The sequence below is a fragment of the Glycine max genome, chromosome 19 (assembly GCF_000004515.6).
Source record: "Glycine max cultivar Williams 82 chromosome 19, Glycine_max_v4.0, whole genome shotgun sequence".
Lineage (NCBI taxonomy): Eukaryota > Viridiplantae > Streptophyta > Magnoliopsida > Fabales > Fabaceae > Glycine > Glycine max.
In genome coordinates this window covers 11,196,606-11,213,621 of record NC_038255.2, presented here as the reverse complement: position 1 = coordinate 11,213,621, position 17,016 = coordinate 11,196,606, and the positions used below count along the sequence as shown (strand labels likewise).

At 34.7% G+C, this 17,016-nt stretch overlaps 1 pseudogene; it reads left to right on the top strand.

Annotated features, from left to right (window-relative positions):
• Positions 1–658: 658 nt before the first annotated feature.
• LOC106797243 (BTB/POZ and MATH domain-containing protein 4-like) lies at positions 659–2,664 on the top strand (annotated as a pseudogene).
• Positions 2,665–17,016: the final 14,352 nt, after the last annotated feature.

Here is a 17,016-nt window from a genome sequence, read left to right as displayed (position 1 = left end):
GTCTGAATTCCTCATCGCACCTGAGGATACGTAGGAGCAAGGGCAACACCCTTGTTAACCCAAAAAAAATAAAGAAACATAAAAAAGAAAACAACATAATTTTGAAGTTACATTATGTACACTCGATTAAAGGTTGTCGTCCATTGTGACGGGCGTGTATACCTTCCCCGTGCAAAAACAACTCCCGAACCCTTCTTTTCAAAATTCACAGACCCCCTTTTTGGTTTTTCTAACGTTTTCGTCGAATAGGACAAAATGGGCACATATTATATTTTTAATCACTAAAATTTTTAGTATTTTTTATTCTAGTCCCTAATAAAAAATTAAGGAACATTGACTAGTAAGAAAAAGTACAGGTATTACAAATAGAAATCCTAAAAAGTTTAGAGACTAAAAAGACAGTAAACCACAAATTTTTTTTATAATGTGTAAGTCATTGATGATATTTGAGATGAAAACCTGGTTGTCTCATGCGCACAAAAGCTTCAAGAATAAAGATCAGATTAAAGTATAAAAGAAAAATCTTTAAATGCCATCGTTCTTTTATTCACTTGCCATTTATTATTTATTTAATGTAACATTTAATGAAATCCATAACTTATTTGGATTGAAGCCAAAAATATAAGATCTGATTCAGTGCAAATCCGTGTTCCTTTACTTTTCGAGAAAAATTTACTTCCTTAGAAAATGTCGCGTGCGATGTGCAACCCAGCAATGGTGAGTAGGAGTGTTCTAGGGTCCCAAACGAGTTCAAAATCGGTGACAGAGACAATGAGTGGTTCCCACGAGTTTGTGATCAAGGGTTACTCACTAACGAAAGGAATGGGCATTGGGAAATACATCGTGAGTGAGACTTTCATAGTGGGAGGGTTCCAATGGGCCATATACTTTTTCCCTGATGGTAGGGACCCCAAAGATAATGCCGCTTATGTCTCTGTCTTCGTTGCACTCCATTCCAAGAGCACCAACGTTCGTGCGTTGTTCGATCTCACGTTGCTCGACCTATGCAAGAAAGGAGAGCACAAGGTTCATAGCCACTTCAGTCACTCCCTCACGATTGGGCCTTACACTCTCATAAACCATGGCAGCATGTGGTTAGTGTTAGTGTTTTCTTTATTTTTATTTTTATTTTTAGAAAATAAATATTGAAATGTATCTTAGTTTTTTAATATTTTAAAATTTAGTTTTAGTCTCTATACAAACTTATTATATTCGTATGTCCAACATTTATGTAAACAATATAGTCTTTAAAATAAAGCAAAGTGTTATTGATTTTTCTTTTAATCTTTTTTCACTATTGTCAGGGGTTAAAGAGATAGCTCTTTTATTAGAATATAAGACATAAAAATTAAATTTTCAAAGGAACTAGAGAACCTTGTGATTTTGGTGATATGATTTGGATATCATCATGATTTATTAGCTCTTGTATCCATTTTTGTGGTGTACATTAAGTAGTGATCAATGATGCACTTGTTGTGTAATAGGGGCTATACGCGGTTTTTCAAACGGAGACAACTTGAGACGTCAAATTTTCTCAAGGATGACTGCTTGAAGATAAATTGCACTATTTCATAAACACAATACAGGTTCCTGAATCTGATATTGGTGAACATTTTGGGATGTTGTTAGAGGATGAGGAATCATTTGATGTTACTTTCTCGGTTGGTGGAGAAAGGTTTTATGCTCATAAGCTTGTTTTGGCAGCTCGATCAACCATGTTTGAAACTCAATTTTTTAATGCGTTGAAGAAGGATGATCAGGAGATAGTTGTTATTGACATGGAACCTAAGGTTTTCAAGGTGTCACATTCATTAAAAGTTCCTCTTTTTCTCTATACCTTTGTAGCTGTTTTTTGTTCCACACAAGATATATGCTATTTAATTCAGTTAAAATCTGGCCTATCGTTTGGTTGGCTATCTAATTTTAATCGTGTTCTATGTTGAGCAGGCTTTACTTCATTTTGTTTATAGAGACACTCTTTTGGAAGATGAAGAGCTCTTTATGTTGGATTCGTCATTCTTTCCTTCGTTGTCTGAATCATTTATAGCAAAGTTGTTAGCTGCCGGAGAAAAGTATGGTTTGCCAAGACTAATGTTGATGTGTGAATCTATACTTTGTAAAGACATATCTGTAGATTCTGTTGCCTATATTTTTGCTCTTGCGGACCGTTATTGTGCTACCCACTTGAAGTCCATCTGTCAAAAATTTTCTGCTGAAAACTTTGATGGTGAGTTTCCATGCTTAACTTTCAAACCCAACTCTACATTTGAGTTCATAGCCAATTACTTCTTAGCTTGTAATATATTTTCATCATTTTGGTGTCTACATTATTTGTTAGTTGACAGTTGATTCTCATATCATTTCTTTCATTATTATGTCTATTGCAGCCGTGATGCATTCTGATGGTTTTGAGTATCTTAAGAAAAATTGCCCATTACTGCAATCAGAACTGCTAAAGACTGGAGTAGGATGCGAGAAAGAATTTAGTTGAGAGGGAAAATACTAAATTGTATGTGCTTAATCCAAGGTCTAGTTTAGAGGAGTGACGACCTAAGATCCAAGGTTGGAAGAGACCAGAAAAATATAAAACAAGATTATATATATAGTTTTGCAGTAATCTTTTTATATATTATATTATGTTACTTTATAAATGAATTGAAATTACATTCTTCTATAATGTCTCTATTTTATGTCTAAATTAAAATGTGGTATGTGATTATAAAGAGTATTTTCTTTGTTTTTTTTTCCCCGTGTTACATTTAAAATTCATGTTAATGAATTTGTGGCTCACTATTACAAATCAGCATGCATGTGATAGAGATTCTCAACCCTTTGTCCTTTCTTTTGGAAATACATTTCACACACTTTCTCTATAATTAGGCCAAAGGTATCTTTCTCTCTCGTATGTTACCACATCTTCAAGTTTCATCCAAAATTTCCAAATTTCTTTGTCTCCCTCACCTAGTAAACTATTCAAACTCCATCCACCATCAGTTCGTGACTATCTTTGCAATTCAGCAGCAAAATTTTGCACTCACCATGAGTATTCTTGCTTCTTTCATCTATCTATTTTTCTACTCTGCTTTACTTGCACTCTCTCTCTACTCTCACCCACAGGTTTTACCACCGCAACCAGCGGGTACAATCGCTGGTCATAACCATTTTTCGTCACACCGGCATTGCTCAGTTTGTGCAGTTTCCAACTCTGAACAGTCAGAAACTTCTACCCCCTCTTAGTTTTTTTTTTTTTTCATATCCTTTCCCACTGCACATTGGATATGCCCTCCATCCTCTCTTCACCAAATTTTCACGCTGCAACAGCGTGCTCCACCAGAGAGACTCTGAATTTGGGTCCAACACCGCATTGAAAGTCATCGTTGTGACTCACAATGCCCAGTGTGGCATCAATCTGTGAGCTGATGAGATACAGAGAAGAGAGAAAGGATATACGGGAACCGAGAATGTGATCACTAAGGAGAGAGAAATAGGATACATGAATTATGAAGGAGAGAAAATTGAGATTTTATTTTAATTAAATGTATAAAATTTCTTTAATACCCTGAAATAATTAATTTACATTTAAAAAAAATAGATTTTTTGTCCTAAATATTTTGGTGTACAATACTAAGATTGTTTTTGTAATTATTTGTTATCTAAAAGTTTAAAAAATAAAAAATTAAAATAAAAGGTAAAATCTGATTTCAAGATTGAAAAAACTGTCACTTATTGATGCTTTCAAGAAAGGAATAACTTCAGATTCACTTTGGAGTGTTCTTTACTCATGAAACCATTCTACCTTGGAAGATACCCAGTTGTGTCCATTGTAGCTACAAAAAATGAACTCATCAGCATCTTCACGAGTATATCCTGATATGTTTGCATTGTGAAGGGAACATATGTTTTACACCCTACATGGCCTCAAAATGTTGAGGAATCTAAGCCCTTCTTCTGTACCGTCTGTTTTACAAATTCTAAACAAAATCTCACCTTGGCTGGTAGGTTCCCGAATCACATCTATTCCCACCATCATTGAATCTTGTTAACTTACATCATATCCTCTTCCTATGTTTTCGTAATTTCCATCTTGTTTTCTTTTTTCCTTGTCAACCTTCTTTGTTGTTTTGAATCTTTATTTGTTCCTATTAACCAGGTGGCATTGAAAAAACCTATATAACATCTTCAAAGTAACACTTGTCGTAACTTTGATGAATGATAAACTTGTGAGAAACACTTCAAAGTTCAACTTCTCTCTCTAATCTCCTTCAATTCCCACACCTCGCCCCCCCTCCTCCCCCTCTCTCTCTGGTATTCTCTTCCTCCATTGAAGCTTCCTCTTTAAGCTTCTTATCCAAGCCACTCTCTTGGTGGTGAAGCTTCTCCTTCCATGACTTATTCTCTAGTGGATGACGTCTCCTCTAACCTCTTCTCCTTTATCTTTCGCTGCAATTCCATGGCTAAAAATCACCATTGAAGGACCTTATTGAAGCTCAAAGATCCAGCCTCCATAGAAGCTTCATAAGCAAGCTTCCAACAAGTGGTATCAGAGCACAAGAGCTTCAAGTAGGTGCTCCTTAAACCTCCACTAATTTTCAGCTTTACTTTCTCCTCCATTGTTGTTTCTTCGTTTCTCTCCATGTATCTCCTCACGTGTCTTGTGCTGAATGTTGTTAACATAATTTTTTAGAAGTTCCACCGATTAAGCTTGCTATAGAAGCTAGATTTGATTTTCTATGGTTCAAATTCCTTGTTCTTGTTCTTGACCCATGAATTGTGTTGAGTTTAGGTTCCTTTGAGTTTTATATTGTCAATTTTTTTGGCTGAAACCTAAACCATAAAATTCTTACAAAAACATTAAAGTAGAAGAAAACCTCAAAAATCTAGAATGACATATTCACCTATTGTAGTTTTGTCATAAAAGTCATGTCTAGTCATGAAACTTGTCACGTAAGATTCCTTATGTTGTGTTGAATTTTATTTTTCTTGTTTCTTTGTCTAACTCATTTGTTCATGAGTGTATGAAATTTTTTTAGCCTATAATTTGATTTGAGTCAAATCTTGCATGTTAATTAGTCCTTAACATGTTCATGCATAATTCTTAGAGAGTCTTTGATTGTGAACCTTTTCTTGAACTTTTAGGTTTCCTTATGATTGTGTCTATTGTGAATTTGAGTTTTGGTGATTGAATTGCTGGCTGAAATTTTGATCCTAAGTGAATGTTGAACTCCTAAAGTTGTGGTAAATAGGCCTAGTGAATTTAACATTCATAGGAAAGTTGAAAGTAAACCAAAGGAAATCAATATACCATGCTTAAAAAAATTCAAAGTCTGAAATCGCTGGTGCTGGCAGCTTGAACGTACGAACTTATAAAAATTACTGGGAATTTGTCACTGTGAATTTTAAGCTGAACTTTTTACTGAATTTCCTTGGCATATAGAAAAAAATTATATAAAAAGAACCAAGTGATTTGGATAAAATAAAAAAATAAGAAAAATCATACAAGTTGACAGGAAAAATACAAAGAAGTGAGAATGGAAGTGTGCTTATTGTTTTGGCTCAAAATTTGTTCCTTATGGAAAATTCATATAATAAGTAGAGGCCTAAATATGATCTTGGTCCTTTTAAGTGTGTTTTTTGATATTTGGTCATTGTGTTCATTTTTCTAATTTTAGTCCTTATAATAAGTTTATGCTTTTCAAATTTTGGTTCCTATAAGTTTTTTGCTCATTTTTAATCCTTGAAAGTTTATGTTTTTCAAAAATGAACAAAATATCTTACAGTAGGAACAAAAAATGAGCACAATATCTTACAGAAACAAAAATTGAAAAAGAGCGAACAAGGACTAAAATTAGAAAAATGAACTTACAGGAACCAGAAAAACATTAATTTACAGGGACCAAAAGCATATTTAGGCCTAAAGTAGACTTGAGAATCTATTCAAAGAAGTTTAAACTATTTCTAGAAAGATGTTTTAAACTATTTATCTTTTAAAGAAGTTTTCAAAATTTTTAATTTTTACTAAATAAGCCTCTTACTTTTTTGTTATTAGTCTTCTTTTACTTTTTAACTTTCTTTTTCAATATCCCTTGTATCTCTCACCTAAAACAATCGTATTTGAGTCAAATAGGATAAATATGAACAAGAATTCCTTTCTAAAATATTGACAAAATAATTTACTAGAAAATTAAATTATTGAGTGACTAACGAGGGGAAAGAAATTAAAGGACCGATATCATGATATTTTTAAATGTCTAGATATCAAATATAATAACCATAGGTATGTACGTAAGGGTCATAGCTTGTACACCATTGGTTTAACCAATAATCAGGATGTGCCACAAGCCTTAAAACAAGTAGAGCATTCAATGTGGTTTTTTTCCAAGCCTAATCTGGCTAACTCACAGATTTAATGAGTTTGGTCCATGGGTACATCAAGGCTATCGTGGAAGAGTGTAATATGTCTCCCATCATGGGAAAGGATATTGTGCCTGTCAGATAAATTAACTTCATTTAAATATCAACAACTACTTTTTTTTTTTGTTTTATCATGATGTCCCTGTCTTTTTCCATTATACACTCTTTCTTTTTGTCTTCCTTCATTCCCTGCTTATTTTCTTATTTTCTTGATGTCTATAATACCTCATGTGAATCACACCGGAACGAGAAAAATCCTGAGACTGTACAGGTATGAGAATATACAGTTAAGGATAACTTAAAAGAAATTAATTGATACAAATTATAGCATCAAGATGAATATACTTTTTGGTAGGCTATCGCCTAAGAAGTTCATAATTAAGCATGCTTGAATTATTCTGCTGCTACAAAATATGATTGCTAAGAAAGAGCAAAAGGACTAACATAAGTTCCACGTTGCATTGGAGATTGATATACTTATATTCCAATCAGACAAAGTTGATCCATTAACTGAAAGGGCATCGATCACCCTAAAAAAAGTTATAGAAGTACATCACTATTGTTTGACAAACAAACCGACTGGACAACGACAATTCCACATTTTCCTGTTATCATGACTCAGATAAAAGAAGAATTGATAGTTACGAAGAACAAATTTTCATCCTTTAACAAAGTATGTCATCTACAGAAAAAGCAGAGTAGTAAGACAAGAAAACATAACTCAAGTTTCTGCATCACTGCCATAAGAAAATTAGTCACCAAACTTTTCGTTAAATAGCAGTGCAGATTCTTTCCGTGCCTGGCCTACAAAAACTTGTGAAAAGTTTACAATGTCCTCCTCTCTTTGTTTTCTTGCACACAGAAAACTCTGAAGTAGGCAACTTGCAACTTTCCGGTACATCATTAAAGAAGACCATCATAAGCCAATCTTGTACCATCATAAGCCAATCTTGTAAGCAATAATCAAACTGACAACTTTCCAAAGGCAGCTACTAAAGAGAAAAAAATAAAGAAATCATGCACTATTAAGCAAAACATAGAATTTAATAAAACTTAACTGGAGATTTGCAAGGGTTCTTACATAATTCTGATTGGTTATATAGTTCCACATGAATTTGTTTCCTGAGACAGACATAATGAAACAAAGGGTTAGTACTAGGATAAGTTTCCTCTATCTTAGAATCTAAAGTTTCATACCAATTCAAAGTTCCTAGATCAAACAACAATATGGTTTTTCTTTATGCGAGTTTGCGTGGAGACAATTATGAATGTATTGCTAACCACTCATAGTGTGCCTGTTAGAATGTCAAAGAGTATTTTCATCATTTAGTTATTCTTTACCTCATCCATCAAATGAGGCACTTCATTTGTTTCGGGAGATTCCAAAAGGATTTTATCTCAATAAAAATTGGAATGTCAAAATCCTGAGATTCAGGTACATCAAACATCCTTGGAGTTTCCACAATTTCAAGGCAACCTGAGGATTGAGAAGGGATTAGGGGAGTGCCAACAGCTTAAGGGAATTACGCATTTTCATTTTATTTTGAGAATAGGAGTTGAAGGTCAGAGGAAGAACATGGAGAAAAACAATGTTAGTAAAGATAGAAGAGCTTATAAACAAAAAGAAAAAGAAAGGTGATCAAATCAAACTTACATAGTGCAAACAAAAAATACTTGCATAGATAAAATGGAAGAAACATTATTCTTGTACCACTTATAATTATTATGGAATGCATACCTTCTCCTTAGAAAACAGCCCAAATCCCTCAGTTTTACACACAAATTTTGTTTCACTTAAAAGTGTATTACTCAAACAATAGAATAAGATTACATTTACTATAAAAGTAAAATAGTGAAACAATTCTAATATCTTTGTCTCTAAGCATAATTTCTTCCAGAGAAGCAGTATGAAGAAAATTACATAATCATTAAGCTTCTAAAGTCTAACCTAATAAAAGCATACCTGCCAGCATCTTCAGGTTCATCTAACTCAAAAGCATCCAACTCAAATCTTTCTGGTTTAGTAACAGGCATACACAACGTTTCCACACATACTAAGCCTTCTTTGTTGACGACAAATTTGTTGATTTTGACGAGAACCTCATTACAATCTTCAAGCACATATTCAACCTTTTTATAGAATGTTCTGATAGTGCCAAAAAGAAGTTAGCCAAGCACTCTGTATGATACAGCATCAATTTCTTGCAAAATCTTGTCTGCAGAAGGTAAAAATGAAATGAAAATAATGGCAAAACAATAGCATATATCACAAATCTTAAAATGATTTCACAGAAGAATAAACTCTTAAAATAACATCATTTTGTTGGCGGCTAATTGGCTATTCGCAATGACTGTAAGACTTCTCAACAATAATTGTTGTTGTTGCATACAATTGCAAATAAGTATATCTGCTTCCGGCCAAGGGGATTTTATTATCCTCCAAGGGACCTGTTGGCACTCATAAGTGGGATCTCCCTCTCAACAAGATTTTCTCCATATATGCATTCGTCAGGATTCAAACCCTTTACTACATGCTTAAGGGATTCGTGTCTAGTACCACTTGGATAAACCATTTCTTGGTACCAACAATAATTATGGTGAGCAGCTTGAAAGAAATCATGGGTACTATAACAATGATGGTTACTTTGTAAAGTATTAGATGATTTGGAAATTTTGTGACACATTTTGTACCTTGGTAAAAAATTTATTCTCATTTACCAACAATATATTGTCTACCTAAATCTAATTCTATCTTGATAAGTTTCTCAAAATATCTAATACGTATGGATTCTTCCCCCAACTATTTAGCAAAGAGATGACTAGATCTACATCAAATCGATTAGTGTGGGTATTCACCATGTCTTTTAGTGAGGATACAAATTAATCATGTAATTGTTATTAATAAATGAGTTACTTTACAATAACAAAAGAGGTAGAAATGTTACCTTATATAGTTAATCAAAGAAATCATGGTCGTTGAAGATGTTTATTGGCCATGGTTAGAACAAACGATACGACAAAGCATAAAAGAGAGGGCAAAGAAATATGAGACATGGTCAACGAATTCCATCTGAGTAGAACTGCAATGGAGGTCCATGAATGGGGTTTTGTTCCTTGGCTCATGGATCTAGCATACACAAAAAGATACAAACACGATAAAAAATAATTATAAAGTGTGGACAAAGTCAGTCTTAGACCTCTGGGTCTAATAACCTATTTGGTGAGAACAAGAGGAGATGATGCACTTTATAGTGTAGATTTCATGTGGTAGGAATATTGCAGGTGATAGAGTGATACTAAGATGTAGATGGAAGGTGTGCATTATAAAGCTTTAGAAACCTACACGGCGATCCAACAGGACTAGCACAAAGAAATATAAATCGTTTGATTTGATGTTATCAACAACTCAGAATAATTTTTTTTGGCAATCCTCGTCTTTTCGAACTAGCCAATGGAATGTCATTATAGGTACATGACCCACTTTTTATTGGATGTATGTTCTTTCAATTTGAAATTTGGTTGAGATCTAGAGAAAACCAACAACTAAACTCACCCATGTAATGTACTCCATTTATTTAATGTGTTTAAATTATCAGTTCTTAATTTGAGATATAGTATTCTATTTAATGATTTTCTAAAAGTATATTGTATTTTTCAATTAAATAAAAAGCTATAAATTTATTTTTGATTCCTAATAAATATCTAATTTTTGTGTTTGCTCTTTAATAAACTTTTCTTTTTCGTTGAGTCCTTAATTAAACAAAAATTTTAATTTTGTCCTTAGAACTTTTTATAGTCCCTGAAAAATTAGCAAATTTTGTGTTTATTTCCTTGTAATTTTTTTTCAGTTTTCTTAGTTAAGACTAAAAAATTCAGTAATTTAGCAGGGAGCAAACAAAAAATTTGCTAATTTAAAAATGGTAAAACAAATTATCAAGGACCAAAAATAAAATTACTATTTTATTAGGAAATCAATGCAAAGAAAAAATTTATTAGGGATAAAAAATATATTTAAGACATTAAATAATATCCAAAATTGATATGAATTAATTCTTGAGTGTATTTAGCATTCACTGTTATGTATAACAAAAAAAAAAGAAATACGTTATTAAAATTTGAATTAAAAATATTTTCTGTTTGAGTACGATATAGATGTACATATATCACAAATTTCAAATTAAATTGATTAATTAATGTATTAAAAACATACTAAATCCATTTATTTTGACGTGTTGACAACATGATTCCTAGAATTGATAATCTTGATATTGGTACATTTTGCATAATATTCAAATGGGCTATTATGTGTTTTTGGGCATGGACTGAAGTTGGTAGGGCCCTCAAGTCTTGCAAACTTACTATGTGTTTCATTGGGCCTTATAAAATTCTAAAATGATTCAGCAAAGTTCCCTACCAAATTGCTTTATTCTTGACACTTTCGAAACTTCATAGTGTCTTTTATGTCTATCAACTCGAAAATATGTTCATAATTTTTCACATATGTTCGAGTTGAGCAATATTCATTTAAAAGAAAACCTTAAAAAATTATATGAAACAGAATGAATTCGGTGCTAAATGTTAAAGAGATATAGAGTGAGTTTTTGAGATTGTGATAGATAAAGGATAGTGAATTGAAAGTAGGTGTGTTGGTGTGGGAGGGAAACTGACATAGAGGGGAATGAAACAAATATAGGTATGTATCCTGAGTTTCGTTCGTCAAATCCACACCATGTATCCTAGTTAAATGTCTTAAACCTCTGGTGCGGTGTTGAAGTCTTGCAATAAGTTCCAACCCTAGAAATATCTTATCTTTGAGACCATTGTTTTGAAGTCTTGCACTAAGTTGCAGCCCCAGAATCTTGTCTTTGCCACCATCATCAGGAGGGTTTGAATTTTCACCACCAAATAACACAGGAAACCCTGAACTTTCTTCCATCTTTATCATTGTGTAATTGCCGAATTACACCTCAAGACTCTCTGTGCGAATACTTTCTGGTATGGATGTAGAACCAGAAGCTAGACCCATCTAACAAAAATCATGAGTTTGCTCTAGCTAGAAAGATTAAGTATTTCAATTCGAGTTTCTAATTGTTCCACACAATCTCAAAATAATGTCAATAAATTCACAACTTAATTTGGATGTTAATAAAATCTGCTACTAGCATATATTTTAAACAAATATGATAGTTTAGCCTTTTAGATTACATACGAGATATTATTAATATAGCCACACCAATTATGAGAAGAGCAGTTGGAATAAAGATAAAGTATATTGCATGTTTATTCCTGTACCAGAAACACTACCTACTTTTACTACTACTAACAGGGGATGGGAAATAAGGTTTCTAGGCAATTATTTTTTGTTGTATATGATAACAAAGAAGGATATCAGCCAACCAAGAGGATTTTAATCTCGTCCAAGGGACCTGTTGGAAAACATACGTGGGATGCCCCTCTCAACAAGATTTTCTCCACACGCATCGGTGAAGACTCAAATCTTTGACCACATGCTTAAGGAATCTCTGTCTAGTACCACTTGGATAAACCATTTGTTGGTACCAACAATAATTATGGTGAGTGGCTTGAAAGAAATTATGAGTACTCTAACAACTGTGGTTGCTTTGTAAAGTATTAAATGATTTGGAAAAATTGGTGATACGTTTTGTACCTTGTTTACCAAACATGAATTGCCTAACTAATCTACTTCTCTCTCAAAATGTTCCTAAAAAGATCTTATTTGTGTGGGTTCCTCCTTGAACTAACAAAGACATTGGTGTAGATATGCAACAAATCAATTCGTGTGGGTATCGACCATGAATTTTAAGGAGAATACAAATTAATCATGTAATTGTGACTATTAAATAACTCAATTTAGAATAACGAAAAAATTAGAACTTTTACCATATTTAATTAATCAATGAATTCATGGTCGTTGAAGATGTTTATTGGCCATGGTTACCGCAAAGGGTAAGACAAAGCATAAAAGAGAGGGCAAAGAAATATAAGACACGGTCAATGAATTCCAACCAAGTAGATCTGCAACGAAGGCCCATGAATGGGATTTTGTTTTCTGGCTCATTGATCTACCACAAACAAAAAGAGAACAAAAAGTTTAGAAAAAGGAAATATGCCAACACGAAAAAAAAATAATTATAAAGTGTGATTAGGGTCAGTCTTGGACCTCTGGGGCTAATAGTCTATTTGGTGAATACAAGAGGAGGTGATGGACTTTATAGTGCAGATTTTGTGCGGTGGAAATAATTAGAGGTGTGAGAGGGATGGTAAGATGTATATTCAGGGTGCATTGGCACAATTACTCATTATAAAGCTTTGAAAGCTATTACGGTGGAAATAAGTTTTTCTATTTGATGTTATCAGCGAGACTAGCAGGATTGTGTGTTTTGTAATCCGTGTCTTTCCAAAGTAGCCAATGGGGACATCATTATACATTTAGTACATTACCCACTTTTTATTTGGTGTACATTCTTTTAATTTTAAATTGGGTCCAGATGTGGATAAGAACAACTAAACTAAGTCATTTAATGTATTGCTTTTATTTAATGTATTTAAATTATTAGTTATTGATTTGAGAAAAAATATTATATCTTACTAACAAATTTAATATGTGGATAGCATAGACTGCCAGTTTAAAAGTTTTTACATTGTCAATGATCAATTAAAAATATTCTTTTGCATGACTTTCAAGGTAGTTATCATCAAAACAAACAAACTTATATATATATATATATATATATATATATATATATTTGTGATTTGATGACTCTATAAAACATATTTACACTACTGTTAATACATATTTAATTTTCTCTTAGTTCTTACACATGATAAAAAATAAGAAATACTTTATTATAATTTGAATAAAAAAGATTATCTTTGTATTTAATAGCTATAGATTCTAAAAAATAACCGGGCTTTTGAAAAAATTCCCATAGTTACTAATAACCAGGTATATAATATCTGGTTATTTAAAAGTAGTTATATAAATATAACTAGTTTTGTAGTTATAGGTATTTTCAATAACTTGATTTTTACATAAAAATAGTTGTAAAGTTAACTTATTTTAAAGATTGGCATTTTAAAATAACCTACTTCACTCATTTGTCATTTTCGTTTACCTTTATTCGATCTTGGCTTTTGCTGTTCTGCACTTCTGCTACACTAACGCAAAAACCACTGAGGAGAGCCCCATCACGGCAACGAAGAACAGCACCACCACCACGGAAATCCCCATCATAGAGGCAAAGAACAACACTACCACCGCAGAGAACCCCATCACGACGACGAAGAACAATACCACCACCGTGGAGACAATATCTTAGACGATGCAGCTATATTACCTCCAGAGTTAAGACAATATCTTCCAACTATGTTGACATTAAGACAATATTTTGACATGTTATTAAGACAATATCTTCCAACTTTTACTAGCTTAATAAAATATGGTGTTCTTTGGATATGTATAGAGTTGCTGCACCGACTATAGTAAGACAATTTACAAATATTTAATATTTAGTTCAATCTAAAATTATTGCTTCCAGAAACATTAGATTATTCTGGTATATGTAATCTAGAGTTATCATGTTACATACTTATTACCCAAACATTATAGAAAGTTCTACAAATTTGTACCTATAATAAACATTCGTGCATCACCCGAATGAATATAAATAAAATAATTTCATAAAAAGAACTTAGAGAGTGATTCTTGGTGGTGCTTTTGTAGTAAATGGCAATGTGAATCCAACTGTTGAAGTCAACGTGAGTATTTCCATCATGTATTCAAATTCCTAATCTTCCATATAAATATTATATCATTCACAATTCAATCTGTCTAACTCTTTGGTTGGATTTGTTCCAGATATTTGGTTATTCAGAGGCTGCAGACGTTGTATTTACAAGTGGGGTAGATGTACTTGCAGTGGGGATAAATGTTACCCACCAAGTTGTACTAACTGGTACCCCCTTTGACAAATTCTTTTGTGCTCCTTTGCTATACTTGAGTCATTTTGTCTTACTAAAATGGGTAACTTTCCTCTAATAAATCTTGTATGGTTTACTATTTCTTCAACGGTTATAGTAATTTTATTTTATTCTTATTTCAGAATTTATGCATAAGACTCCAGTGCCGCCTTGGAGTTTGATAGTCACCGTTTTCGGTGTGTCGAGCACCAATAGCGCTTCGAGGCCATCAAGGGATGGTCTTTCCACAGGGAGAGACAAGTATCCTGACTTCCAGGGAGATATCTCTTGCAGACATTGGGCACGACTAGTGACCCCTATGGCTAAATTTGACCCGGAGATAGTCATAGAATTTTATGCCAATGCCTGGCCTACTGAGGAGGGGGTTCGGGACATGCGCTCACGGGACAGGATTTCGCCCGGACCGCTGCAGGGAGGCAGGTATGGATCATGCGCACCAACATGACTACCTTGACCCAGATATGGATGACACTGCTGCATAGCAATGTCTTGCCTAGCGACCACAACTCTGACCTCCCTCTGCCTAAGTGTCAGTTGGTGCATGCCATCCTGACACAGATGAGCGTTCACATGGCCCAAGTGATTGCTGATGCCATTTATTTGTTTGCTGGAATGGCGCCTACTAGGCACCCTCTGGACCTAGAGAAGTCCAACAGGGCCTTGGGGTTGCCGGCTCTGATCACGGGCCTCTGCCAGTCCTACGGAGTTCCTATCACCCCCAGCAAGGTAATCCGACCACTGATCACCCGAGCCTTCATCGAGAAGTACTGCACGCCTAGGCAGGCGCAGGGCAACGCACATCAGGACGCGGGCGCACCGCCCCCACCTCGGCAGGCCGATTCGGTTGGGCCACTGCACGTGGAGCGGTATATATATCATTTGGTTCACCAGCAGGCGGCCAAACACCATGGACAGGTGCAGATACATGAGTGTCTCTACCGGTTCAGCCTCAGTCAGCAGGGCCAGGTTTCCACCCCTTTTGTATGCCGTACCCCAGAGCAGTTTGGGGCTGAGGTCGCATGGCCTGGTGACTAGCCCGATGCCCAGGTAGGGGAGGACCCTACTGGATCCCCGGGTAAGGCGGATGAATCCCGTATGGATGAGGATATGAATGACCTGCTCGGTTTCTTGCGAGGGAGCGGAGCCACATGACCAAGGTCGCTGCACTTTTTTTGTGATTAACATTACTGCTTTCAGTTATTGTTTTTGTTGTCATCTAACATTACTGCTTTCAATTATTGTTTCTGTTTCCGCTATGATCTGGCATTACGGCTCTCAGTTATTTTGTCACTATTTTTTGTTGTGACTTACCATTGCATTCTTCTCTGTTTGCTTTGTTATTTGACATAGGTAGGCCGTGTGTGCCCTCATCCGCATGACCTTTTCAGAAAGAGAAAATAAATAAGTAATAATAACTTAATAGATGAAAAATAAATAAAAATAAATTTGGTTAGCTAAAAAGCCAACATGCTTTTGATGAGAAAATAACTTCCAGCTTTTCTTTGAACAAAAATTCACCGATCAAAATGAAGGGTTTTTTGTTGGAAAATGTGTATACACCTAAAGGGTGAATGCTGTGAAAATTTTCCCGAACGCCCCTAATGGACTCGGATGAATGCGTGAATTGATAAAAGAACATGTTTTGGGAGCACTGGGTTGACTAAAATAGGAAATAAATCCTGAGCCCTAATGTCACATGACCATAAAAAACTTAATGCTTGAGTGTCCACATGGGTGCATGTATTACCAGTTTTGCATAAAATTTCCTAATCATCAGTGTTGCATGTGTATCATGGAAATAATGTGGGACTTCTCCTTTTTCCCTGAGCCGCTGGCCAAACCAACATCCTGACATATATCATGTCCAGCCGTTCTACAAGCCTTGAGCCAAAATCCCAACTTACCACAAACCCTGCCCTTGGAAGAAAACAAAAAAAATAGAAGAGAGTTCCTGATCAAAGATCGGAGCAATTAGGATAAAACACTTACCTGTGTGAGATTGGTACACTTCGAGTGATATTCTTCTATTCTGTCGGGCCCAGTGTTTCCTCTAAATGGTCATTTAGGAATGAACGCTAACATCCGAAATCTCATTTATGGTTATGAGAAAATTTCATCAGCATACTCTCCTTCCCCAATAGGCACGTTGTTTTTCATCAAAAAAATCATATATGTTGCTCTGATCAATTGGAGGTTTTGTTTGTTTACTAAAGCATGTTCGCATTTTAGTGAAAGAACACTGAGACTATTTAGTCTCACAATAGAAAGAACTACGTAGGTCTGAGTTCTTCATCACAAATGGAGGATACGTAGGAGCAAAAGCCTCGCTTTTGTCGACCACCCCACCTTTTGCTATCATGACCCAAGAGTCTGGTAGCATGCGGAGACACCTTTCGGTTATCCGCACCTCGTCATTCGGAGACCCCAAGTTCGATTGACAAGCAGAGGCCAATGTGGTCATCTGCACCCTTTTCGAAGATGTCAGCATCTCCCAATAGAGACTATTTTAGTCTCGCACATCACAAAAGCAAGAACTACGTAGGTCTGAGTTCCTCATCGCAAATTGAGGATACGTAGGAGCAAAAACCTTGCTTTTGTCGACCA